Consider the following 27,370-nt stretch of genomic DNA (forward strand, 5'->3'; position numbering starts at 1 on the left):
AGGGGCTGTATTACTCTATGAAAGCTATAGTTCCTATCAGACTACCTGGCCTCACCTGAAACTATAGCTTTCACACATTGTGGTAACCACTTGCTGTCTTTGCTCTTTTGGTCTAAGCATCAGTGCTTTACCATCTTCTGTTGGTTCTCTTCATCCAGAATTCCTCAGACAGATCCCCTTTTTAAAACTGTCTGCAAATACTCTTTTTTAGATTGCCGTCTGTCTGTTGTAGGAGATGGCTTTATAGGATACATTAGTCATTAAGAGAGTTAGTCGTTAATCTTATTGTACTTATACTTTCACAATGCTATGACTTTTATGTACCCTCAAGCCCTCTCACATTGAAGAGGCAAGCTTAGCAAGTAGTACATATTCTACATCAACATTCCAATCCTGAAATTTGAAAATTGCTACTTCTGTACTCAGGCACCGTGGCAAATTTCCAACACACACATGTGTACTCTTTCTCCTAAAATACTTTAAATTTATCTTTGGGTCTTCCCCTTCCTATTACCCAGTAGCCTTTACTACACAATTAAATGCTTGCTACACCACTAAATGTTACCTAATTCAACCTAGAATATAATCACATGAAGAAATGAATGTAAGCCAACACAGTAGAGTAAGTGCATGTGTATTTGTAATGAGGTTCTTTATTAACCTCATAATTTTATCTGACCCTGTCAGAATGAGATCACAGGATGGGGTTAGAATACACTGCTATGAGTGGTTAGCCACAAACTAGAGGGGATAATAGAAAGGAAGACATTGGGGAAGGAGATGGTACCAGGCTCATAAAACAAATACCGTCAACTCAGATAAGGGGGGCAGAGATCACGTCCAAGTAGGTCAGTGGTTTCTGGTTCTAAGCAGCCAACAATTTAAGGAAAGTCTGTCTGAAAACTAAATAGCAGTAGTGTCAGCATCTGTAGCAAATGGTCTCACCTAGAAAATCCTACAAAATGTAGGGGAACAACATGACCCAAAGCTGGCTTAAATGAGGAGGAAAGGCAGAACAATGCCAGACTGGTATGCACAGTGTAACAGTCCTCTTCTTCCTAAGAACCAGTGCACTAGGAAACTGGAGGAATTAAAAACCAAAACCAAAAACTCTGGTACCTGAGGGATGTGTGTTGAAGGAAAATAGCGAGGTGAGCTATCAGGAAAATATCAGAACACTCTGTACACATTTAGGGACTTTAGCTTTTAGACAGGTGACACCTCCACCCTTCAATATATAGTTGAATGGGAAACACTGATTTGCTATTGGTTCTGAGGAGAACTCTCCTCTCAAGGTTCTTAATAGTCACACTGACAGCTGAAATAATGCTGTAACAAACTGATACACTAAGCATCCTGGTTTATCTCATCTCTTCTCCCACCCCAAAAAGCTAGATTAATTGGGCTAAATAATGCAACCTGCCTTATTGTTTGAGAACAAGCAGTAACTATAATGTTAATTTATATGGAAGTTTAAAAAAAGGAATCTGCAAAGAAAACAAAAACTAATTTGTAAAGATATATGCATCTTTATGTTTATTGCATTATTTACAACAGCCAAGATATGGAAGCAACCTAAGTGTCCATCTTAAATAAATGGATAGAGAAGAATGAATATATATAAATAACGGAATATTACTCAGTCATTAAGCATAATGAAATCTTGCCATTCTTGGCAAAATGGATGGACTGAGAGGGTATTATGCTAAGTGAAATAAGTCATACAGAGAAATACAAATACCATATGACTTCACTTATAGGTCAAATATGAAAACAAGAAAACCAGAAAGAAACAGACTCATAAATACAGAGAACAAACTTATGGTTACCAGAAAGAAGGGAGATTTGGGAGACAGGCGATTAAGAAATACAAACGTCCAGTTATTAAATAAATAAGTCATGGGGATAAATATTACAGCATAGGGAATATAGTCAATAATATTGTAATAATGTACGTTGACAGATAGTAACTATACATATCATGGTGAGCAGTGAGTAAGGTACAGAATTGTCAAATTACTATGTTGTATACTGAAATAACATAACATTGTATGTTAGCTATACTTCAATAGTAGAGAATTAATAAATAAGGAATTTGGATCATTTCTTTATAAAATTATTCAGAATTTCCATATGTCCATACGGTTTCTTGTGGCAATAATTAGTTCCACAAGTTGGAACTAGAGATAATAAGCAAATAAACAAATAAATAATGAATATATAAAATTGCATGACAAAATAAGTTAAGAAAAAATTGGGCCAAACATATTTAATAGGTATCTTTATTGTTAGAAAAAGAATTTTCAATCCATTAATGTGTATTGCCATTCTCTGTATAATACATGGGGCTCCCAAATTGTATTTTTATAGGTAGAGTATATTTTTAATGGAATTATATCTCTAGCAATCAGGATTCCATGAGTTTCAGAAAATGATGCTTTGCATATTCTAAATCTTTTACAGCATTCTGAAGTATAATAGCCACATGTGTATTGAAATGTCAGAAGACCTCCGATAAATACTCCAAAACACTTGGAAATTCTCACACAATGTAAGTGTTAGTGAAGGTCATACAGCTGCTCTTGAAATGCTTCCAAGGACAGTAAATTCTCTACCCAATTCTTTTCTTGCTCTCAAGCAACTCTAAATTTCATAAATGTTTTCTTATATTGAGTTATTATCTGGTGTTTTATAAATTCTACTACTGATTCTAGCTTTGTTTTCAGAGAAAGATGGAACAAATTTACTCAGTTTTTTCCTGTGTGTTATCTTTTCTAGGCCTCCTCATAAACCTATCAACCCCAAATCACTCTACCTTCAAATCTTTAAAATGCTTTACTGAGAATCACACTATTGGGGGGTGTGGGGTTTGATCAAGGCACAGCAGTATGAGACTATAACTTCCCATGCCATGCAAACTCTTTTCTTCCTGATAAGGCCAGAAATTTGCCATCATATCACACTGAGGATTCAGATTAAGCTTGAGATCAACTCAATGCCCCAGACATTTTTATGTGAACGATTGCCACAGCATGTCTTCTCTCTCCTATACTTAAGCAATTGACTTTTGAAATCTAAATGCCTATCACTGGGCTTTGCACAGTTGTATATAGGAACAACCTACTGGCTTCCTTTGGTGAGTTAATATAATTTTACCCTCAGAAGAGTTCCAAGATAATAACAATGGGAATGAGCACAATATCAAAAATGGTAAATTACATTTGAATGGCCTCTTAGAGTTTAAAGAGTGCCTTAACACATGTTTTTTTCACTTTATCCCCATAATCTAGATAGAGATGGTGGATATTAGCATCAATTTGGAGATGAAATGACTGAGGCATTAGACATACTGTCCTATGGTACTTATATGTGTAGTAAGTAAAACACAGGCTTAGAACTCTCTCTCTTTCCCCCTAATCCTAACTTTCTTCGTATCCCAAATACTTTTCAGTAGAACATATAAACCATGTCCTATAAAGTCAAGAATTTTGTTAAATATGCTCCATTCAATAGTGCCAGTGGGCCAGGGAACTGTCTTCTCTATTCTGCAGCATTTACTAATTCACCATGAACTTAACCAGAGTTAGGCATGCATGCCTAGAAGTGGAGACTGCTTAACAGCAAGCTCTTCTCAGATTCTACTGCTTCTTTTGAAATGCTTAAACAATGTAATTTTCGATGTGTGAACATAGACATTTAGTCATTAACATGAACCCTAGTTGATCTATTTTAACAGTGATTATTTATGAAAATATCATTTATGTGTTAAAAATCCAAGAAAAAATGCTCCCTCCATTCATTATCCCTTTCACTCAGCCTGAGAGTTTTCAAGAATATGGAAAATGAAAGCTGGAAAACATCTACACATTTGTATCAAGTCCATTTCTCACATGCCAGGGTGGACTTTTTCCTTAAAGTTTAATGAAGAAGAAGAATTGGAAACAGATATATGATGTCTTTGAAATAATAAGTAAAGAGGTACTACAGAAACTTGGGAGTTGCAATGCAGGGCTAGATACCTGATAACATGAGACATGTGAAAAGATACATTATTAGCTTGAGGGCTGAGTGGTTATGTGAGGTTATTGTATATATATTTTCCAGCTAAAACATTGAGAATGTCAGGGTATTTGCCCAGGACACAGGAACAAATGGAAATAAACTACTGTCTTAAAAACATAGGGAAAATAAACCACTGTATTTTCATTTCAAGTTTTTATTTAAATTCTAGTTATTTAACATATATGGTAAAAATGGGTTTCAGGTATAGAATTCAGTGATTCATCACTTACATCTAACACCCAGTGCTCATCACAAGTCCCTCCTTAATACCCATCACCCATTTAGTCCACCCCCTACCTCCCTCCATTAATTTCAGTTTGTTCTCTATAGTTAACAATCTCTCATAGTTTGCTTTCCTCTCTCTCTCTTTTTTTCCCTTCTCCTATGTTCATCTGTTGTGTTTCTTAAATTCTATATATAAGAGAAATCATATGTTATTTGTCTTTGTCCGACTGACTTATTTCACTTAGCGTAATATACTCTACCTCCACCCATGTCATTGCAAATGGCAAGGTACTATTCCAGTGTGCGTGTGTGTGTGCTCGCGCGCGCACATGTACACATGTGCCAAATCTTCTTTAGCCTCTATCCAGTCAGTAGACACTTGGGATCTTTCCATAACTTACCTATTGTTGATAAGGCTGCTATAAACATTGGGGCTTATATCACATCAGTATTTTTGTATTCTTTGGGTAAATACCCAGTAGTGCAACTGCTGAGCTGTCGGGTAGTTCTATTTTTAACTTTTTGAGGAACCTCCGCACTGTTTTCAAAAGTGGATGCACCAGTTTGCATTCCCACCAACAGTGCAAAAGAGTTCTCCTTTGTCCACATCCTCACCAACAAAATTCTTGATAAAAATCCATCACAAAGTAGGGATAGATGAAACATACCTCAACATCATTAAGGCCATATAAGAAAAACGCATAGTTAATATCATCTTTGATGGGGAAAAACTGAGAGCTTCTCCTCTATGGTCAGGGACAATACAGAGATGTCCACTCTCACCATTATTATTTAACACAGTACTGGAAGTCCTAGCCTCAGCAATCAGAAAGAAAAAAGAAATAAAAGACATCCAATTCAGCAAGTAAGAAGCCAAATTTTCACTATTTGCGGATGACATGATTCTCTATGTAGAAAACCCAAAAGATTCCTCCAAAACATTGCTAGAACTGATGCACAAATTCAGCAAAGTCACAGGATATAAAATCAATGTACACAAATCTGCTGCATTTCTATCCACCAATAATTAAGCAGCAGAAAGAGAAACCAAAGAATTGACCCCATTTACAACTGTGCCAAGAACCCTAAGATACCTAACAATAAAACTAAACAAAGAGCTAAAAGATTTGTACACTGAAAACTATAGAATACTTGAGAGAAATTGAAGAGGATACAAAGAAATGGAAAAACATTCCATGCTCATGGATGAGAAGAACAAATATTGTTAAAATGTCTATATTATCCAAAGCAATCTACACATTTGATGTAATCCCTATCAAAATACCACCAGCATTTTTCACAAAGCAAGAACAAACAGTCATAAAATTTGTATGGAACCACAAAAAGCTCAAATAGCCAAAGCAATCTTGAAAAAGAAAAGCAAAGCTGGAGGCATCACAATTCCAGATTTCAAGCTATACTGCAAAGCTGTAGTCATCAAGACAGTATGGTACTGGCACAAAAGCAGACACAGATCAATGGAACAGAATATAAAACCCAGAAGGGGCACCTAGGTGGCTCAGTCGGTTGAGTGTCTGACTTTGGCTCAGGTCATGATCTCATGGTCTGTGAGTTTGAGCCCCGCGTCAGGCTCTATGCTGACAGCTCAGAGCCTGGATCCTGCTTCAGATTCTGTGTCTCCCTCTCTCTCTGCCCCTCTCCCGCTCATGCTCTGTCTCTCTCTGTCAAAAATAAACATTAAAAATTTTAAAAAAAGAATATAAAATCCAGAAATGGACCCATAACTATATGGTCAACTAATCTTCAACAAAGCAGGAAAGAATATCTAATGGAAAAAAGACAGTCTCTTCAACAAATGCTGTTGGGAAAACTGGACAGGAACATGCATAAGAATGAAACTTGACCACTTTCTTAAAACATACACAAAAATAAATTCAAAATGGATGAAAGGCCTAAATTGGAGACAGCAAACCATCAAAATCCTAGAGAACACAGGCAGCAACCTCTTTGACATCAGCCATAGCAACTTCTTACTGGACACATCTCCAGAGGCAAGGGAAGCAAAGCAAAAATGAACTATTGGGACCTCATCAAGATAAAAAACCTTCTTCAACCTTGTTGAAGGAAACAATCAACAAAACTAAAAGGTAACCTGTGGAATGGAAGAAGATATTTGCAAATTACATATCTGAGTCTATATGTATCAAAAGTCTATAAAGAATTTATCAAACTCAACACTCAAAAAAATAAACAATCCAGTTAAGAAATGGACAGAAGACATAAAAAGACATTTTTCCAAAGAAGACATAAGAATAGCTCACAGACACATGAAAAGATGCTCACCATCATCTATCAACAGAAACATTAAAAAATGAACGACTATTATACAGTCCCAATCATCGCCCAGAATTGCTCTGAATGATCAAAACTAACAAAGATGCACATGGGGGAGGTGGATAACTGAGGCCATCTGTCTCCAGATCCTAGCCTTTTAGGATCTAAAATGAAAACCAGAGAAATCACATCATTTTTCTGATGATAACCTCCATAATATTATTGGTACAAGCCCATGCTGAATCACAGCATAAAAATATTTAAGATGTAACCACATGAGGAGGATGTCAAAAAATTGTTGTTGTCCAAAGATACTCTTCACTTATTAAAACCAAGAAATAATCAGTAAACTCAGTAGTAATGAGATTTTCCAAGTTTAGCTTTTGCAAATAACTGTTTTTGTCTAAAACAATACTAAGCATGATGATGATGATGATGATGATGATGATGATATATAATGAGCAAAGAAACTAAAATTCTGTGCTTTTCAATGCCAAGCAAATGTTTTTCAAACATTTTCATTTCATTACTGTAACAACTACATGATAAAATTGGGGTAGATTAAAAAATTTAGTCATGCTATTTTGTAACTCCTGTCATCAAGATAAAATCTGCTTAGGCAAACATTAATCTGCCATAGCCCACTGAGTTGCTTTGACCAATAGAATATAGTAGACATGATGTATGACGGCAAAATTCAACACATTACAGGCAGCAAGGAGACTCTTTAGTTGAAATAGTAAGTGAAATAAGGAAATTACCATTGGAATTGAAAAAAAAAGAAATTATAAAACCCTTGACAAACTTGTCACTTGCACTAACTTGTATAATGGAAAACATGCCAAATGAATTTGTATATTTGGTTAAGGAAATTTTGAAGCAGAATATTGAAAATGTCATTTGACTTCTGTGAGCAATGTGGGATAAGGTAGGGAAACAACAAGTGCACTGAATAGAAATTCCTCTCATTTCAAATCAGAAGGTAAATAAAATATAAAAAAAATATAAAAAGATAAAAATATTAAAAGCAAGACCTATTTGGTTAGTAATATAAAAACCCGTTTCACAATTGTTTAGTCTCTCTCCCACCACCTCTAAAAGAATCTCAAATTAATAAATAAGCTTCAGGATAGAGAAAAAGTGAAGAATGAGGTAGTAAAACTCTTTGTAAAACCTATGTAAGAGTTAAGGTGGTACGTAGGAAATCCTTCTCCTCAGTCTCTGAATCAAAAGGGGTTGCACTAGAGCAGCATTATCCACATCTGCACCTGAAGCAAATTACAAGAGTGTGGACATCAACCCTGATGCCATGATTCATGGGACTTGGAGAGTTTGAATCATACTCAATGTATTTTGTATGGCAGAGCAGCAGGGGGAAGAAAAATCAATATTGACAGAAGGTGGTCTGTAGTTCTTGTTGTAGAATGGTCCCAGAAGAATCATATTTCTTGGTATCTAAGCCTTTGTGAAGCCCTACCCACACTGGTTCTTGCCTTGGGCTTGTCATTTTGGTCCGTAAGACATCAGCAAACATGAAACAAGCAGAGGTTTGATAACTACCAGCATACTGGGATCGCCATCTTGGAATTCTTCTACTACTAAATGAAGAAGCTTCAGATAAAAGAAAACAGGGAAAGGGAGAACCATTCTAGACATCCAGCTGAGGCACCAGTTACATGAGTGAAATTATTTTAGATCATGTAGCTCCATGGCATTACCTAACATACCCTGACTTTTCCTTGCTTAGCAAGCCAAGATTCCGCTGATGGCCTGCCCTAAATTTGTTAACCTTACTCTCCAGTTCTTCTATCAAGACATGTTCTAGTTGGATCCTCTAAACTGCAGATTGCATTATTTCTATCACTGCTTATTACAACAGTAAAAAGGGAATGCTTATTTGCCTTTGCTAAATTTGGGAGAGACCATCATGATTAGTTAATAGACTATAATCACTATCATTCTGGTCTTAAATTTGAATTTCCTTAGGACAAGATATTTTATTATAAATGAGTTAAATAATTTTGTCATCTCAGGGGCGCCTGGGTGGCGCAGTCGGTTAAGCGTCCGACTTCAGCCAGGTTAGGATCTCGCGGTCCGTGAGTTCGAGCCCCGCATCGGGCTCTGGGCTGATGGCTCAGAGCCCGGAGTCTGTTTCCGATTCTGTGTCTCCCTCTCTCTCTGCCCCTCCCCCGTTCATGCTCTGTCTCTCTCTGTCCCAAAAATAAATAAAAAATTAAAAAAATAATAATTATGTCATCTCAGAAGTAGAGATACTTTGAAGTGTGTTATATATCCAATAGAAAAATCTCTTTCTATTTGGCACTCCTAAACTTGTCTAGCAGCCAAAGTGAAATAATTGAGCTTGGTAATATGATGAGTCAGCATAAAACCTCCAACTATAGGTGTTAATGCATGAACTGAACTGGCTATTTATTTTTTATTCATACAAGATACTAAATTATATGAAAATGTATCTGTGTTTCTCAAAAGAAATGACAGTGTCACATAGTAAGAGCTCAATAAACAGTCAAGTCAATAGATGAGTTCCTCTTCTAGAATGTGCTTTGCTTTGACAAATTACAACTTTCCTGACAAGTGGGAATGCTAGCAAATATTTAATGTATCTTAAAGGTCTAATACTGAGAATTCTGCCACTACTTTACTAAAGATTCATTCATGTGACCTCCTCACATCCGTAATGAGTATTTATTATTACCAAATAAAGACACTGAAGCTCTAAATGATTATAACTTTCTCAAAATTTGACAAATTAACCAATGGCACACCAAATGCTTTCTAATTCTCTGAGTAGAACTTTTTTCTAAGCCAGTGTTTCCCTGGCACCTGTCTTTTGGTGGCATTTTTGCTACTGTGAGGCTCTAACCCCATAATCTGTACTATAATTTACTGAGTTTATATTTAATAACCTCACATGTTTTATTTTTTCTTTAGTTTTCTTTAATATTTTTTATTTTTGAGATAGAGACAGCGAGTGAGTGGGGGAGGAGCAGAGAGAGAGGGAGACACAGAATCTGAAGCAGGTTCCAGGCTCCAAACTGTCAGCACAGAGCCTGACACGGGGCTTGAAGTCACGAACTGTGAGATCATGACCTGAGCCAAAGTCAGACACTCAATCGATTGAGCCACCCAGGTGCCCCTCACATGTTTTATTTTAAATAAGAGTTTATATATTATAATAATTGGACAGCTAATATAATTTACTATACATGAAAGACAATTATAAAATTAACTTAATTAAAGCAAATTATTAAATGGTTTGCTACATATCATTGACTCATGAATGCTCTGAGATGGTGGCCCATTCTCTTTTAAGATCAAAAGAAGTTAGCAAGGGGAAGATCTATTAACATCAAATGGGGACTTTCTCCTTGACATATTTAGATGAAATGATATAGAATGGAAAATTGGATTTCTTTGTAATAATGTGCCTGCTATTATTTAAGCATTATTTAAAATTAAATTTATTTAAGTACCAACCATATAGTACCTGTTCTACAATTTGCAAAACAATGAGCTAGTGCTTGCTTCAGGTGCACATATACTAAGATTGGAACGTTACAGAAGACTAGCATGGTCCCTGCACCAGGACGCAAAGCAGTACTATAAGTCATATTGCTTCCCCAAATCTGGTGGAGCACATGCTCTTTATCCTATTTTTCTTTCCATATTATATTTGTGTACTGAATAGTCATATCCAGATATTTATACATAAGCTTCGCTCAATCTCTCTACATTATTTTACAAAAGATGCTGTTCCAATGGACTACCTCTATTCACATGACATTAAACAAGTCTATGTCAATTTTAGAGTTAGTGCATAAATGTGTTTTATTGTGACTAATGAAATACATTTCTCAAGTCAAAATTTAGATAGGTTATTCAATTGCGGGCTTATCTTTCTCACTGTGATCGTTTCCTAAGACCTCTCCAAATCTTAAAAAAATTCCCATTTCTCAAATTACTAGTTTTATTTTATTCTTAATTTTCATTGCAAATTTAAGGCCCATTCACTGACCCCATTAATGACCCTCCCATAGACTCTTTCCTTAGCTCCTTGAAGACTCCCACCATTATATTAAACCAATTCTCTAAAGTCACCAATAATATCTTAGTTGTCATATATCATAGATCTTTCCCTCTATATGTAATATTTAATTAATTTTTCCTACTTAACTGTGTTTATCTGTGAGAACAGGCTCACTAGGCTCACATTGTTTGTCATCTTAATCTTATAGCTTCAACTATCACCTTTCTGTAAATGAGTCCTAATTACCAAGCTCTGGATTCTATCTCCAGTTGTCTTCTATCCATGCATAGGAGATAAGACATTCTTGATTGGAGGGAGGGAAGGGGGTGTGTAACTCAAGCTAATCACTGAACAGATCCAAATGAAACTCGACTTTTATTGCCTCGATACTAGTTCTTCTCCTTCTTTGTTACTTTCATCCATCTGGGTTTTCAAACCTAACACTTTGGTATCATTTCATTCGCACTACATTTAAGTCCTGTGTTCTACCGGAACCCATCCATTGTTGTCCTCATTCTGACTACCAGTAATCCAGGTCATAGTTAAGACTTACTTGCCCAATTTTATCAAACTCTTCACTATTCTCCCCACCTCTAATCTCTGACACTTCCAATTCATCTAGAACAAGATTGTCAGATGATTCTTCACGCAGAATGATACTCCTTTGTCATGCCACTACTTGGTCGCCAATCAGTCAATACCTTCCAAGTATCCCCAAAATAAAGCTCAAGTTTCTTAGTCTGTAATTCATATCTTTACATGATCCAATCATTTTTTTTTTTACTCAGTATGTATTTACTTTTCATCTTTTATTGGGCAATTACTTAAAAAGCAGGCTAATTAAAATACACAATTTTAAAACATTTTGATCCAAGAAAAAATGCATAAATATACATTCATTTGTCAGAAATTTCATGTAAAGCCTAGGCTGTTTCTTCCCCTTCCTTTCTTCCTTCCTTCTTTGCTCTCTTTTTCTTTCTTTTTCTCCTCCTCCCTCTGTCCCTCCCTCTCTTACTATGCATTAATAAACTATATAAATCACACATTTTTCTAGTTTTATTTTACTTAGAATGGAGTAAGTTCTTAGAGATACCTATGTAGCAGTTTGAATGCACAACCCTTCTACAGTTTAAAAATTTCCTCCAAACTTTTATATTTGACTTCTCCAACCACAAGTTCTGTTGTCATTTTAAGTGATTCAATGCATTGACTTATTAACATTCACAGAAAAAAAAATAACCACCTTTCTTTTTGTTCTATTTCTTTGGCTGACACACTCTTAAATTACTATATATTTACAATAACAAGAACCATTGCCATGAGGAGTTTTAGGAACAAAAGCAAATGACTCCTGTTAAGCACACAATTTGCAGAAGCAAAAATGCACAAATATGTTGCAGACTTGCTCAGCAGCCCAAGAGTTCAATATGCCATGAGCATCAGAATAATACCTTACAGAAATGAGGGCAGACATTGGCAATTCAGCTACTTGAGGCTGGTTAAAGGAGATATGCTACACTTCTTATTCTCCATTAAAAATAACAGTCTGACCTTTGCTTCCTACAGCCTTCTCTCCACCAGCCCACTCAAATTTACAAGTCTTTTAAGCATACTAACCATAAGTTCCAACTCAAATTCTACCTTCTCCATGTTCAGTTCTTGGATGCTTTTACCTGAAATATTTCCCCTATTTGAACTATAGCAACATTTGTCCATGTGAATTTTAGGATAATCTTTCCTCCTTTGAATTATAGTTATTGTTTTGCATATTTTGCTATTAAGTTCTTGGAATGCAGGTGTTGTAACTGAATTACCTTGGTATGCTCCACAAAATCTGGCATGAAGAAGACAAAATGATAATATCATTATCATATCTCCAGGCCAGCTCTCTGTGAGTACTGAGCCTTGGAGAAACAAGGGATAATAGGAAGACTTATACAAAATATTCCCAAGAAGTAGACAAATTTTAAACACAGGTGTTCATTCATCGTATATCTTACCTTGCAGTTTAATATATTTGAAATAGGTAATTTCTAAGGTTGTTGTTGTTTTTAATTTTTAAGTTATTATTAAAAGGAATTTGCTGAAACAGCAAATAAACTGATATACTCTAATGAAGGGATATTATGCAGTCATTTAAGATGCTGCTTACAAGGAGTCTTTTGTATAAGGGAAAAAATGTTTTATAATGACAAGTGAAAAAAAAAGCAAGACACACAATTGAAACTACAGTTTAAGCATAACTATTAAACTTTAGTGGGAAAATAGTGGAAATTAAAAGACAAACATGTAGAGCAACTGTGGGTGGTTTGTTTCCTTCCCTGTTTATTTTATTCAAATTTTATACCAAGAGTATGTTTTAATTTTATGCTCACATGTGTCTTGATATTTTTAAAGAAAGCTGCTCAATTTTCATAACTTGAATTTATCTCCTTTTATTAAGCAATTATTCTATTAATAGCTATAAGCAAATACAAAAAGGAGAGTGGGTAGAAGCAGAGTGCAAATAACAGCACTATTGTTAGTTCCTGAAATACATATGAGAATGCCAATGATTTATTTTCAAAGTAAAAGGTACCTGACTTTCAAGTTCTAATCCAAAGATTAGATTGATGAGAGAAAAAGTACATATGTGATTAAGATCACAATTTTTAATGTACCTCCTTCAGAAGATAACAATACTATCTTTTTCCTTTAGGTAGGTGAGAGCCTAAAATAATTTTTAGGTATCTGCTACTTAATCTCACAAAGTCTCTGGGAGATAAGAAAGAAAACTAAACACACTTAAAAGCAAAAGACCACGGCTTTTTATCTGTTAAATGTGACCTGGGACAAAAATTGTGAAAGATTAAGGCCATCTCCATGACCCTTGACTAATGTATCTTCCCCTTTGGGCTCCCTCATCTGTTGCAACACTACCCTTCCAAGGTTGACAGCCAACCATTGCAGGGCAGCGGTTTCCAAAAAGCTTAGAGAACAGCTCAACAGACAGGAAACCAACGAAGGACCAACTTCAATGGAGCTAAAATTTCCGATCTTTTGAGAAGTATTTACAGTCCTCTTGAATGGGTTCATCCTAGTACTCATCCTCAGATCTCCTCCTTGGACTGTCAATAATGTCCCAAAGTTATTCATCTTAAAAACTAGTATATTAGTTCCCTAGAGCTACTGTAACAAAGTACCACAAATCGACTATTTTAAAACAACATAAACTTTTTAATCTCATAATTCTGGAGGCTGGAAGTTCAAAGTCGAGGGGTTGAAAGGGCTATGTTCTGATGCTCCAAGGAGAGGATCTTTCCTTGCCTCTTCTTACAAGATCACCAGTCACTGGATGAAGCACCTTCCTAATCCAGTATGATCTCATCTCAACTAATAACATCTGCAATAGTCCTCCCAATAAAGGTCACATTCTGAGGAAGTGGGTGTTAGTACTTCAACTCTCTTTTGGAGGGACTAAAATGCAACCCCTAACAGTTGGGTAAAAAAGAAAGACCCTCCAGCCAAACAATAACAACAAAATCAACAAACTGCCATGAACACGTCAGTCCATTCCATTCAGTAACGCATGTCTTGTCATTCAAAAGTTAGTGTGGTGGAGATAAAATTATCTCACCATGAAAATCAATAAATCAATGACTCACTGAGATATATGGAAAACAGTTTTCCATCATGCATGTGCATGCATATGCACACATACACAAATGTACTACTGATTCCAATCATATTCCGTGGCTCATTAACATGTACAAGTGACTGTAAGAATTGTAACTTCTTTATCTCTGTGTGACAGAAAACAAAACAGCTTTTCCTTTCTTTCAACCTGCTAAAAATGTCTAATTTTGCAAACTCTTGCCTATGTCCCTTTTCTGTTTGGACTGGCAGTTTCTTTTGGGCCTTTGCGATCTCAGAAAGGGGGAAGGGCAAAGCACTAAGAAATAGAAATGATAGAGAAAGAATATGAAATTTAGCCACAAGACAAAGAGAGGAGAAAGAATGAGACATTTGGGTGTATACAAGGTATATGGAATAAAGAAAAAAGAAATTAATATTAACAAGTATAGTTGTCAATTAACTATTCCTTTAATGAGTCTGAAAATACAAGTTAAACACTTGAAATATTTTAACATCATTTGTACTTTCTGGGAGATAATTTCAATCCCAGTGGCACTATATTTTGATGCACACAGATAACACATACATAAGTGTTATATATAGAATTAAAGTAATAATACTAATAATATATGCTTCATGATAACAAGAAGATTATTTATTAAACTCTGTAAGCAGTTCCTGACACATAATAGATACTCAATAAAATTACTAGCATATAGGTCTTCTTTCTACTGCTCTACGAATGTTTAGAGAGTGATACCAATAGACTTCTAATTACTCAGAAACATTTAGTGCCTCTTTAAGCTCTAGAGATAGAATCATTTTTATATAAAAAAGTCAAGAAACATTCTGGCTACAATATCAACCATATAATCAGAAGTATTAGATTTGATCCAATGAGTGCATGCCCTTTGCAGCAGATTCAATTTTAAGCTTTCATCTAACATGTAAAAAAATAACCATTTGTTGCATACACCATCCATTCATCCACCAATCCATTTATTCATCCATTAATATACCATTCACCCATGTATTCACTTATTCAACAAATACTTGCAGTGTGCCTGCTGATGTACCAGATAGTATTCTAGGAAGTAGATATACAATAAAGAACAACACGGACTCTTCCTTTGCTTTTATGGAGTTACAATTTAATGAGTGAAACCATCCAGAGTAAACAGATAAAGAAATAAGATGATTTATGATTTCTTGGCCTCTCTCCCAAGCACTGGAAATACATTTCTAGGTTGGGGACTCTACGTAGGGGTGTTCTAGAGTGGTCCAGGCTGACAAAAATAATTTTAAAAAAGAGGAAGAGGAAAAGGAAAAGGGAAAAAGGAAAAAGATACACACACACACATACACACACACACACACACACACACACACACACACACACACACACACTATGTGCAAAGGACCAGAAGTAAAATTCATGTTACATTTCAGGATAGCAACTCCATCTAGATTGTACAGACAACTAAAAGGGGTGGGGAATGTCACACATGCAGTTAGAAGAGTAGGGAATATACAAGTTCTAAAAAGTATGTTAAATGATATCTTAGGTATCCTGACCGTATTCCAAGGCAACAGGGCACATTTGAAAGATGTTAAGTATGACATTTTTCATCCCTGTGTTTTAATGTTGTCTTTCTGACAACTGTTACTCAAATTTAAAGTTTGAAATGAAAACGTACTTGTTTGAAGAACAACTTACTTGGACAGGGAGCCCTTTTCTATCCTGGCTTCTGGTTTTGGATTAAATTCTTGTCACATCATCCCATTTCATTTTGGACCCAGGTTGCCTTTCTGGTTCCTGATTTTGCATATTTCTCTCTTCCCCACAATGCAACTATTGATTCAGCTTAGTTCCTAGATATAGCAATTTGCATTATGCATTGTCTATCAGGAATTATTGTTGCTTCAACACTAGCATGCTCTGCCACAAGCCAGTGCTCTACTTTTGAGTGCACCATTGGCTGGATTCATTTTGTGTCATAATAGGAATAAAACATCTGGTTTTGGGTCGCCTGGGTGGCTCAGTCAGTTAAGCCTCTGACTTCAGCTCAGGTCATGATCTCATGCTCTCTCTCTCTCTCTCTCTCTCTCTCAAAAATAAATAATTATAAAAAAATTAAAAACTAAAAAAAATCTGGTTTTAATTGACAGTCTTTATATTTTTTTTTACATTTATTTATTTTTGAGAGACAAAGCACAAGTGTGGGAGGGGCAGAGAGTGAAAGAGACACAGAAACCGACCAGGCTTCAGGCTCTGAGCAGTCAGCACAGAGCCCAACATAGGGGTTGAACTCAAAAACTATGAGATCATGACTTGAGCCGAAGTCGGAGGCTTAACCAACTGAGCCACCCAAGTGCCCCATTTAATTGGCAGTCTTAAGGAGCTCTTTAAAGGGACCATCACAAATTGAATTCCTTCTTCCAAAAACCTTGCATACCCAGGATGGATGAGGGAAATGACCATATACTTAAAACTAGTATCACACACAATATTACACATTTTAAGGAAATAATCATATTCTGTATTATATGGCCATCATTTCTAACAACATCCATGGCACAAAAACTGTTTCTCCCTGATCACTCACACGCTTTTAAGTCATTTTCTGTTCATCTCCACCCACAACTCTAAGGAGACAATGACTTCACTTGAGTCCTAGAATAGCTGAAAAGAGTGTATTTCCCACTGTTAATGACACGGAAGAGAGGGTGCTACTGGGTGGGCATTTTGAGATTTAAATTAACTACAACCAAAATATATCATCAGAGCTGTCCAGATAAAAGGTGACTCTTGAAACCATGTGGAAGAAACAAGATAAATAAACTAGGTACCTACCAATGGTTCTGTTTGTAGGTGGATGCGGGCACTGACCGTGGTGGGACACCACAGGGAGAAACAGATGGTGAGTGGTCAGCAGTGCAATTACTGCAGGTGAGAATCAGTGTAGTCTTCTGGCATCCTGCCTAAGGTTCCAGGACAGATTCAGTGACCCCATTAATATGCCTTGTGTAAGGACACTTTGAAAGCATGGGGGACTTACATCATAAAGCAATGGGGAGCTCTACATCACCTGATTTGAATATTGAAAAAGAGATCTAGGGGCACCTGGGTGGCTCAGTTGGTTAAGCATCCAACTCTTGATTTCAGTTCAGGTCATGATCTCATGATTTGTGAATCTGAACCCCAAGTAGGTCTCTGTGCTGGGTGTGGAGGCTGCTTAAGATTCTCTCATGTGTCTCTCTGCCCCTCCCTAGCTCCTGTGTGCGCTGTTTCTCTTTCTCTCTGTCTCTGTCTCTCAAAATAAACAAACTTTCAAGAAAAATTGAAAAAACAAAGAAATCTGGTTAAATAGGACATGCAAATGATATCTGAGATTTCTGATATTCCTGTAAACAAAATATGTATACAGCAATCTCTAGAAGTCATTTTAAAAAGACCTCTGTGAAGCCTAAACCATAAATATCCAATTGTACCAGATGTCAGTTCTCATGATTGTATCAATCTTCCTCCCTAAATAGATATTCTGAAAACCCACTGGGGACATATGCATTTCAATAAGTTCCAATGGGCTTCAAATACAAGCATTCTTTATCCATAAAAGAATTACTACAAGAAAAGACTATTATCATTATAAAAATACTATTCCCCAAGGGAGGACTAGAGCTTTTCTTTGTAATTAAACTTCCTTTTAAAACAAAACAAAGAACATTTTTAGAGAAAGCTTCTAAATCTTGAGAACACTTTGCTTCCTTCTAAAAGCCAAGTTAGATGTAAATGAATCCTTCTACATCTGATTATGTTAAGAAGCTATTTGGGACTGGTTTGCTTATTTTGTTTTAAGAAAGAGTATGCAACAGCTGCATTTATCTTCTGAAAAGTCAGGCTTGGTCCAAAGTCATATATAATACGCTACTTTTGTATTTGGTTGAGCGCATAAAACCTATTTCTGAAACTAAGCAAAAAATAATTACATAAACAAGATTTAATAGATGGAATCAACTCTATCTTTAAGAATAACAACCAGTGAGAACAATGGTTACAGAGGTAGAACTAATTCATAGTAACGTACTTTCATGCAATATAAATTTTGTCAATGAAGCTTTGCCTTTATTTACATAATATACTTGCTCATATCTGTAATGACATGGCAGCATTTGTTCTCTGGGACATAGTATTCTAGAACCTTCTGACTCAGGTGGGAGGTATCTATACAGTATAATGGCCAGGAGAGGAATGGAAAGATGGAGATACGTGTATGGCAATGATAATGAGGGGATTGAAGAAATATAGGCAAGTAAGAAAGTTTAACTTTAGGAATAAATGAAAGTAGACCTAGGAAATTGAGTTTTGATCAATAGGTTATCCAAGCACCAAAAAGTCCATTAAACCTCTAGAATTTGGGACCCTAGCCAGCAGAATCCTCAAGTTAGTCCAAGAAATGTTTTGGGTCAGAGTGAAGCCTTAAGTTAATAGTTTGCAAAAAGGTTTTGAATAGTTAGATCCCTTTCTTTAGTTGAAGTTTTAGACAGACACTTGGAATATCCAAACAGTTAAAGCAAAGTAGCTTTGCTTAGAGCAGGTGGGGATAGTGTCAGCAGCCTCCCCTTTGGCTATATTGATGACTGTGTTTGCTGGGGCTGGCTGGGGCAGTGGGACTAAGGGAAGCATAGTTCAAGTGACCTTGTTCCAGAGAAGTGTTTTCTGATTTAGGCAGTTCCAAGCTCCAGATTTTTGAGATGACCCTTTGGCCATCTCACTTATCTCAGTGTTTTCCATAATATTATAGTTGAGTGAAACCAGCCCCAATTTCAGATAAGAACATTCAGATTCTGGATGTAAATGTTTGCATTGTGATATCAAGCATATTGTTTAATCTTCAGCCTCTTTATAAAATGGCAAAAAAACAAAACAAAAAACCGACTACTTTCACTTAATTAGGAGTAAGGAAGATGATGTATATAACATATAGCAATGTTAAATTTTACCCAAGCCCTGTGATCCTGGAAAACAGTGATGGTTAAGAAATCTCATCTTCCATCCTTTTTGTGTTCTTGGAAACACCTTACTATACAGAAGTACCCTTCTCCACAAGTTGTAGATAAGATTCAAGGATGCCCTAATGTTTACCTATGACAAAGTCAGACACAGATTCTCCAACTTACTTTTTTTTGCCTCATAAATGATTAGCTGAACAATTGATTTGTCAATACTGATCAATTGGAACAAAATGTTTGTTAACCAAACTTCGCTTAAGATTTTCTCCTTCCTTGGGTTCCCTGAACGTTGGTCCACCTTCAGACTGAGTCAGCACACAACTTTCTTTAACAACCACTGCCAAGAATAGGCCCACTTCAGGATAAACTATTCCGTGATTTCCTGCCTGAGCAGGCTACCTTCACCTGTTCACTTCATTCATCACATATCCCCCACCTAGTTCTTTATAGCCTTGTTCACTCCTTCCTGTAAAAGAAAAGCATCTTTCTGCTTAACTTTGAGATGCTTGCAGAGCTCACTGAGCACTTTCCCTCTAGTATGCCCTTCCTCTCCCTAAAGTCTTTCCTTACCTGAGGGTTTGCATTTTATTTGACACAAAAGAAACTACTAAGGAATTAACTAGGTAGGAAAATGTCCAGGCAATATGTTCTTCCATTAGTTGTTGGGGGATAGAAAAATTGAGGGAAAAACCCCAACAACGTATTTCTATCATTGGTACATTAAGGCTCTGAAAGTTATCAGGGATACAATCTATGATATCCATATATCATACATACAATCTATGATATCCATATATCATATGATATCCTAAAAGTAGGCCTAGTAGGGTCACAATTGACATGAACCACTGGTTATCAGCAACAGTTAAAAGTGATTTCAAAGCAAAAATGCTTTGCAACGTATAAAGCATTGTATAAATGCCAACTGAAACTGCACAGGTCAGAAAGTGTTTTTGTACTATAAGGTATTTTAAAGTATGTTTCTTTCAACTTTAATGACCCCAGACTCCAAGCCAAGACCACATAAAGTCTCCAATAAAGCCAACTAGAGAGTCCTAGCAATATCCTCACCGTGCTCTGAGCAGAGCCACTGTTTTAACTATTTAATATATAAAGCTTCTGGGCAAAATTTAACTTAAGGAAAAGGATCCAATTACTTAAAAAGCAAAAAAAAAAGTTTGAAAAGTATAACCTATGTCTCAATTGGTTATATCATTCAGCTAAATGACAATAATTTCAATTCATCTCTGCATAATCAAATATGTTATTGGAAAATGAGTTAACTCATTGGCCATGGTTTAAGTCCAATATCAAGTCAAATATTAGTTGTTAATGATTAGTCTATTTATTAATATCAATACGAATCATTCCTTAAAATAATACCACTTAAGGCAAGATTTACAAAAGATAAAAGCATTTGATAACAAATAATAGACCTTACATCATTCTTTGGTTTACCTGTAGAACTAACATTCATGGAAAGCCCCAAATTAGCTCATTCCTTATTTCTTGCCATCTTAAATCTTACAGGTATCAGCCAGCATTTTCCTGCTGTTAGTTTTGCAACTACTGTGATGGCATATAGGTTATTCCATTTATTCATCAATTCCCTCTTTCTGCTAGACATGGAGGATACAGGAGAGATGGGGCAGGCATGACTCCTGTCTTCAGGGAGCTTGTAGTCTAGAGAAAAGCAATATAGTAGAATCACTCAGAGGGTTAAAAGCTAAGGTACTTGTACCCACTCTCTGAGTTTTCAATTTAGTAGGTTTAGGATGTTGCTCAAGAATTTGCATTTCTAATGAGTTTCTAGTTGATGTTGATGCTGTTGGTCTGGGAGCTACTCTTTAGGTACCAACAGTTTAGTGGTTCCTAGAGATGTTCTTACGAACTTGCTGACTGCATCTTTGTTAGAATGAGACAGAGACCTATTCTTTGGAATGAGATTCCAATATGCTGTTGAGCTCTGTGCATACTCATAAAGATTAACTGCAGAAAGATTGCGTGGGTATTCTTGATAAACTCTGGATTACCTCTGATAACAAAAAAAAATGGCTCACAAATGAAAATCAATCAAATTGCTATGTTTTGATGTAAAAGACATTAAAATTGAACTTGGAGAGCTGCAGCTATTTTGTGTTAAAATCATGTGCTTGTCAAAGTGCTAAGCTACTATGGTAATGTCTTATACAAATATAGTTTCACAAAAACAAGCATTTCCCCATTTACAGTACAGAAAAGCAGAGTTTTGTGTCATTTATTTCAGAAGCCATGAAATATGTTCTTATTAATGGTAGAATAATAAAATAGATCTTTTTTATAAGGATAATTTATATTTTTATGTTTCAAAAAATTTAAGACCTATTCTTTTCTTATTCCTACCTTAGACTTTTTATTTTGGTTGCAGGAAAAGGGGAGACAGAGGAAAAAGTCTTAGATAAAGAAGAAAGGTTGTTGTGTCATTGACAATACCATAATATCTCTGAAGCCAATGTGAAATAATAACAGGTTTAAATGACTCTGAGTCTGAACCGACAAAGGCAATAAAAATAGATGCAAAATTCAAAAAAAAAAATAGAACGCATGTCATATCTGAGCAATCGGGAGGCATCCCTTTTAAATAATAGATTTTTCAGGGGCGCCTGGGTGGCACAGTCGGTTAAGCGTCCGACTTCAGCCAGGTCACGATCTCGCGGTCCGTGAGTTCGAGCCCCGCGTCAGGCTCTGGGCTGATGGCTCAGAGCCTGGAGCCTGTTTCCGATTCTGTGTCTCCCTCTCTCTCTGCCCCTCCCCCGTTCATGCTCTGTCTCTCTCTGTCCCCAAAATAAATAAACGTTGAAAAAAAAATAAATAATAGATTTTTCAGAACTAATAAGTAACAACTTCAATTAAAGGATCAGGAATGCCACCAACTCTGCAATAATATAAGTACGTATGTGACCTTAACTTCTTTTGGGAATAAAGCATGCTCTGATAAATACGTAACTAAACAAAAATTAAAAAGAAGGGCTGCTAACCTTCAATGTTAGCATTCAATGTTTTATTGAATTCAAACAAAAGTGAATAGATTGAAAACACTACAAACAGAGGCACCTCCAGGGATGTTTCCAGTGCTGAAGATGAGATATAAACCCATCAGGAAGTTAGGAGATCTGTTCTCTAAAATATAGCACCCAAAAGGTAATCCCCAAAATAAAATTACCTAAAGGTAATCCCCAACTACACACTATGATTACCTGGGAAATGTTTAAGCCATAACGTCATTAATCTGCATCCTTCACCAGATTAATGAAATCCAACTCTATGGGTATGGAACCATTCAAATGTGTTAAAATTTTTCTAGTTGTTACAAATGTGACAAGGTTAAGAAGCACTAGTTGAGAGGCAAGACTAGTCTTTGTACCTCATATATAATGTGCCCTTTTCAGGTTATTCTAGCATACCCTGGTTAAGGTTAGCTTGCAGACATCACTCCTAGCATTGCCAAATGAATTATTAACTTGTTTGAAACATTTTTTGAGTTCAATAAGCATACTTTCTAGAATTTGCAAGCATAAGAAATCTAAAAGGATGCCACTTGCTCAATGTCACTTGCAATCATCACTATTTCCAAACCAGAGGACACCCAGGGACGTTTCAACTTTATCGCCTCACCTATATCCCACTGAGGCATAAGGGAAGATGGAAATGATGTTGAACAAAAGTGAATGAAACCATAAACCAGAGCTGCTCAAGATGGAGTGTAATGTTCAGACTGTTCTGCTTTCTCTTTCAGCTGGGAATAGAATGGCTGTAAGCAAAGGTACACAGTGATTGCTTTCCAAGGTAGCCCCAAAGCAGCAAATGGGCATTGAAATGTGATTCAACAGAGGACAAAACTCCAGACACCAGTTCAGAGTCCAAAGAAATAACACAAAAAGGAAACAAAGAGCTTATTCATAATTTCCCCCCAAAACAGAACTATCCTTAACTAGTAACAAAAAAAAAATCATTCAGGCATGTCTGCTTAAATAAATATCCAGACATGTATAGAGTCACATATGTACCCCACAACCACTGTATAAGCAGTGTCATGAATTTGTTGCATATCTTTTAAGTCTTTCCAGTGTATCCATACATTAATAAAGATAGATAGATAGATAGATAGATAGATAGATAATATAAATATGTTACATAAATGGATATAGATATATAGGGTCAGGTAACACAAATTAATAGATACCCTGCTTTGTTATTCAAACTATAACATAGTCCTCTTCTCATGTCTATAGCCATAGCTCTATCTCACCTATTTCAAAACTTTATTAATCATATGAATGAAACAAAATGAAACCAAAGAATTTTGGTTACCCAATTCTTCATTTCTGGAAGTTTAGAGTTTCTAATTCTTTGCACTTAAATCATGTGCACTTGTCATATTTTTCTCTGGATACACTTCTGGCTGTATAGTCACTGAAATATAAAGAGTGCACACATTAAATTTTGCTAGCATGGGGCTAGTATGTTACAATGTGTTGAAGGCTAAGACTAGAGGCAGATTGCCTAGGTTCAAATCCTGTCTCTGATGCTTACTAAGCGAGCAACTTATTAGCAAGTTGGAATTTCAATTTCCTCTTTGATGCAATAGTGGTAATAACATCGCCCACATAATGATTATAAGACCTAAAGGGATAAAAACGTATTGAGCAAAGTGTACAGTCATAGAAAGTGCTCTACACATGATAAAAGTTTTATTTACCTTTTGCCACATGGTTCTCACAACGAATTGCACACATTTAGACACTTTTGCCAATTTCTGTCATTGACACACTTCTGAACCTTTTACTCATCTGAAGAGCAAAAACTAACATCACAAGGATGTTTACATTTGAATTTCTTTATTAGTGAAAGTGTGAAAGGATTTCAATCTAAAATGGAACCAGAGGTTATGAAATGGAAAACCTCCTGCATGTGCCTCAGAAAAACATAACTTAAAAACTGAGAGATGCATTTCCATTAAATGTTTGACTTATACAAGAGAGGCTCATTTCCTTACCAATGAACATCTACCAAGAATCTTTCCCCATCCTCAGGCCAATGAACTAATTGCTTGGACTCTGGATGGATCTCTCTCTTTTGCAGCCTTACCCATACATACAGCCCGCCCACCTAAATCCTCAAAGGATTTGCCTGAAACTTACTATACACCATATATTTCCCGATTTGCAATTCCTCTGGTATTCCCAAATAAATTCAATTTCTAATTATTTGAGCTTGCCTCAGGTTACCTCTTTATTTAGGATGACAAAGCTGATGAGTTCTTATCTACTGGGTACTTAGGTTTTTTTAATACTCGTAATTAGTAATCAAATTTTCCTCCCTTCTTGCCTCTATCATGAAATTATTACATTCTATTTCAAGGACTGTCAAGCTACAGTCTATGGTCCAAATCTTGCCTGCTGCTCATTTTTGTAAATAATGTTTTATTGGAAAACAGTCATCCATTCATTATGTATTATCTACAAATTCTTTCATGCTACAATGACAGAATTAAATCGTTCCTCCTAAAACTATTTAGCTCCAAACCCCAAAATACTTACTATTGAACCCTTTACACACACACACACACACACACAATTGTTGACCTGGTTCTATAGTAATTCTTCTTGTCCATCACCTCTTCTGTTTCTGGACTGTACATGTGTCTATACACACAGGGACAGTACTTTGATCACTGCAAGCCCTTTACCTAGCACAGTCTTTGGCACAGAGTTGGCGTTAACTGAATGTTTCAATATGTCATCTCTGTTTCACTAAAAATTACAACATTTAGAAAATTTAAGTGAATGAAAAACATCAGAAAGTTTAATCCTGAACGAAGCCTTCTCTTTATTTTACTGGCAAAAATTCTGGTCATCCTGGGGCACCTGGGTGGCTCAGTCAATTAAGCGTCCGACTTTGGCTCAAGTCATGATCTCACGGTTTGTGAGTTCCAGTCCCATGTCAGGTTCTGCACTGACAGCTCAGAACCTAGAGCCTCCCTCTCTCTCTCTGCCCCTCTCCCACTCATGCTCTGTCTCTGTCTCTCTCAAAAATAAATAAACATTATAAAAGAATTGTTTTTAAAGTCTGGTCATCCTTGAAGACCACAGTCAAATAACACATCTTTTGAGAGTATTCTTTAAATCTGTATTCTTCACAAACAAGAAAACAACAAAATGCTTCCTCCTCTGTATATCACAAGACTTTAGAAAAAACAACGTTACAAAATTATAACTTATTATAATTAATAACTTATGATTCTGTCCTGTCTAATAGGATACGATCTTTTTGAGACAAGATGTTCTATATTTTTATATACCCCCAGCATCCATCAAATTGTGGTCTCATATTAAATATTCATTAAATGAATGAATGAAAAATATGCTCATTGTTGGCCTTAGCCTGGGTCATTTAACTTTCTTCTTTATTAACTTAACCACCAAACATAATATTTCCTTATCAAGTCTCAAGGTTAAGAGCTCCATCAGTCCACCCCGGAGTCAGGTGCTTAATTGACCAGACTGCTTATGGATGACACAGACTCATTCCCTTCTAACTGCAGGCAACATTTTGCTCTAAACATCGGTGAACATTTCCTTTACTGAATCTAGAATTCCTTTTTAACAAGGTGTCTGCTGCTAAAGAGAAAAGCAATGAACCCAGTAATTCCACTACTCTGATTCTTTGCATTGTTTACATGAGCAAAGGAAGGATATGATTAAGAAACCTGACCATTGGATTTCCTCAGCTTATTCACTTAAATATTTAACAGTACCTGATCTGAAACAAGCTATGTGCTAAATCCTGGAATACACCTGCTGCCTTCAAAAATTCATCCTTCCATAGTAGATGAACCAGTCTTGTAAAAAGACTTTTTTTTTCTTTCTTTCCCTCAAGTAATGCATTTGAAAGAGTCCTGTCTTTAGGAGGAAAAAATCAAACAAAAACGATAGCCAGGCATTATATGGCAATCTATTACATGACTAGCCCAAGGCCATATAGCAAGTTGATCCTTGGGGACAATCTTTTCATCTGTGGAAGGGAAATTCCATAAGACAAATTCATTAACTCTAAAATTTCCATGAGATCATGATTGAAAATGGATTCATCAAATTGAAGATTGTGTGGTCCCATGCAGGCCCTTATTTTATTCTGTGTCACAGATCGTGGGTGATTTCAACTTTTAAAACAATTACTTAGGAATTGTCCTAAGGGGAATAAATTTGTGTTTTGCAGAAATTAGTGTGTTATTATCTTTCCAGTGTTTGTCATCTTCTGATTATGTATTTTTTTTAACCAAGATAAACCCTCTGGGGTTTACTGTAATTCCCTAAATGATGTCATCATTAGTTAGATGGTAATGATGAATTCCTTAGCACTTAGATCCTTCACAGGAGCTATCACTCAGAAAAATACCTTCAAAAGGGTTATGAATGCATTTAGCTAAATAAAAAGCAAGGTCTGTTTAGCTCTATGTATCAGGGCCAGTGTTTGGCTGGTAAAATTGATGGAACAATATTATGCTTGAATATCAATCTATTCCATGTTTGGCTGCTCCTGTCCCCTGGTCTGGGAGAGAATCAGAGAAATAAAATCTTGAGATGAAAGATACATGATGTTTATAGTAGATCTTTCAGTGTTTAACCCTCCAGATGCATTGGCTTTAGACTATTACAACTTTAGACACAACAAGTACTTGGATGTTCTAAGCATGAGAGACTTCACCAAAAAACATGTACAGATGGAAAATAAGCCCATGAAAGATGCTTAAGATCATTTATTATTAAAGAAATACAAATTAAATGACATAACAAAGTTGATTTGGAGGTGTGGACTTAGGTGGGTGAGGAATGGAATTAGCCCTTAATAGACAGTACTGTCTAGGAAGCTTTGTTTTGAAATTTGTATGCAAAGTTATCAGAAATTATCTTGATCATCTTTATTTTCTTGTGAACTACCCATCATGGGTAAGCTACCCAAGAAGTAACAAGAGAACTTAGTGTTGGATAAGTTCTCTGGCCAATAGCAGGTATAGCACACTGTGAAAGAGCTCCTCGAGTTGCTGTTTGAATTCTAATGCCATCACTTACT

The 27,370-nt window shown here is 36.0% G+C and overlaps 1 protein-coding gene and 1 pseudogene across 4 annotated transcripts in view; one reads left to right on the top strand and one right to left on the bottom strand.

Annotated features, from left to right (window-relative positions):
* The window catches only part of LRRC4C (leucine rich repeat containing 4C), a 1,352,261-nt gene that overhangs the window by 859,098 nt on the left and 465,793 nt on the right, over window positions 1–27,370 (bottom strand). The window lies entirely within an intron of this gene.
* On the top strand, window positions 10,121–10,220 carry LOC111556813 (annotated as a pseudogene).

The sequence above is a fragment of the Felis catus genome, chromosome D1 (assembly GCF_018350175.1).
Source record: "Felis catus isolate Fca126 chromosome D1, F.catus_Fca126_mat1.0, whole genome shotgun sequence".
Classification (NCBI taxonomy): domain Eukaryota; kingdom Metazoa; phylum Chordata; class Mammalia; order Carnivora; family Felidae; genus Felis; species Felis catus.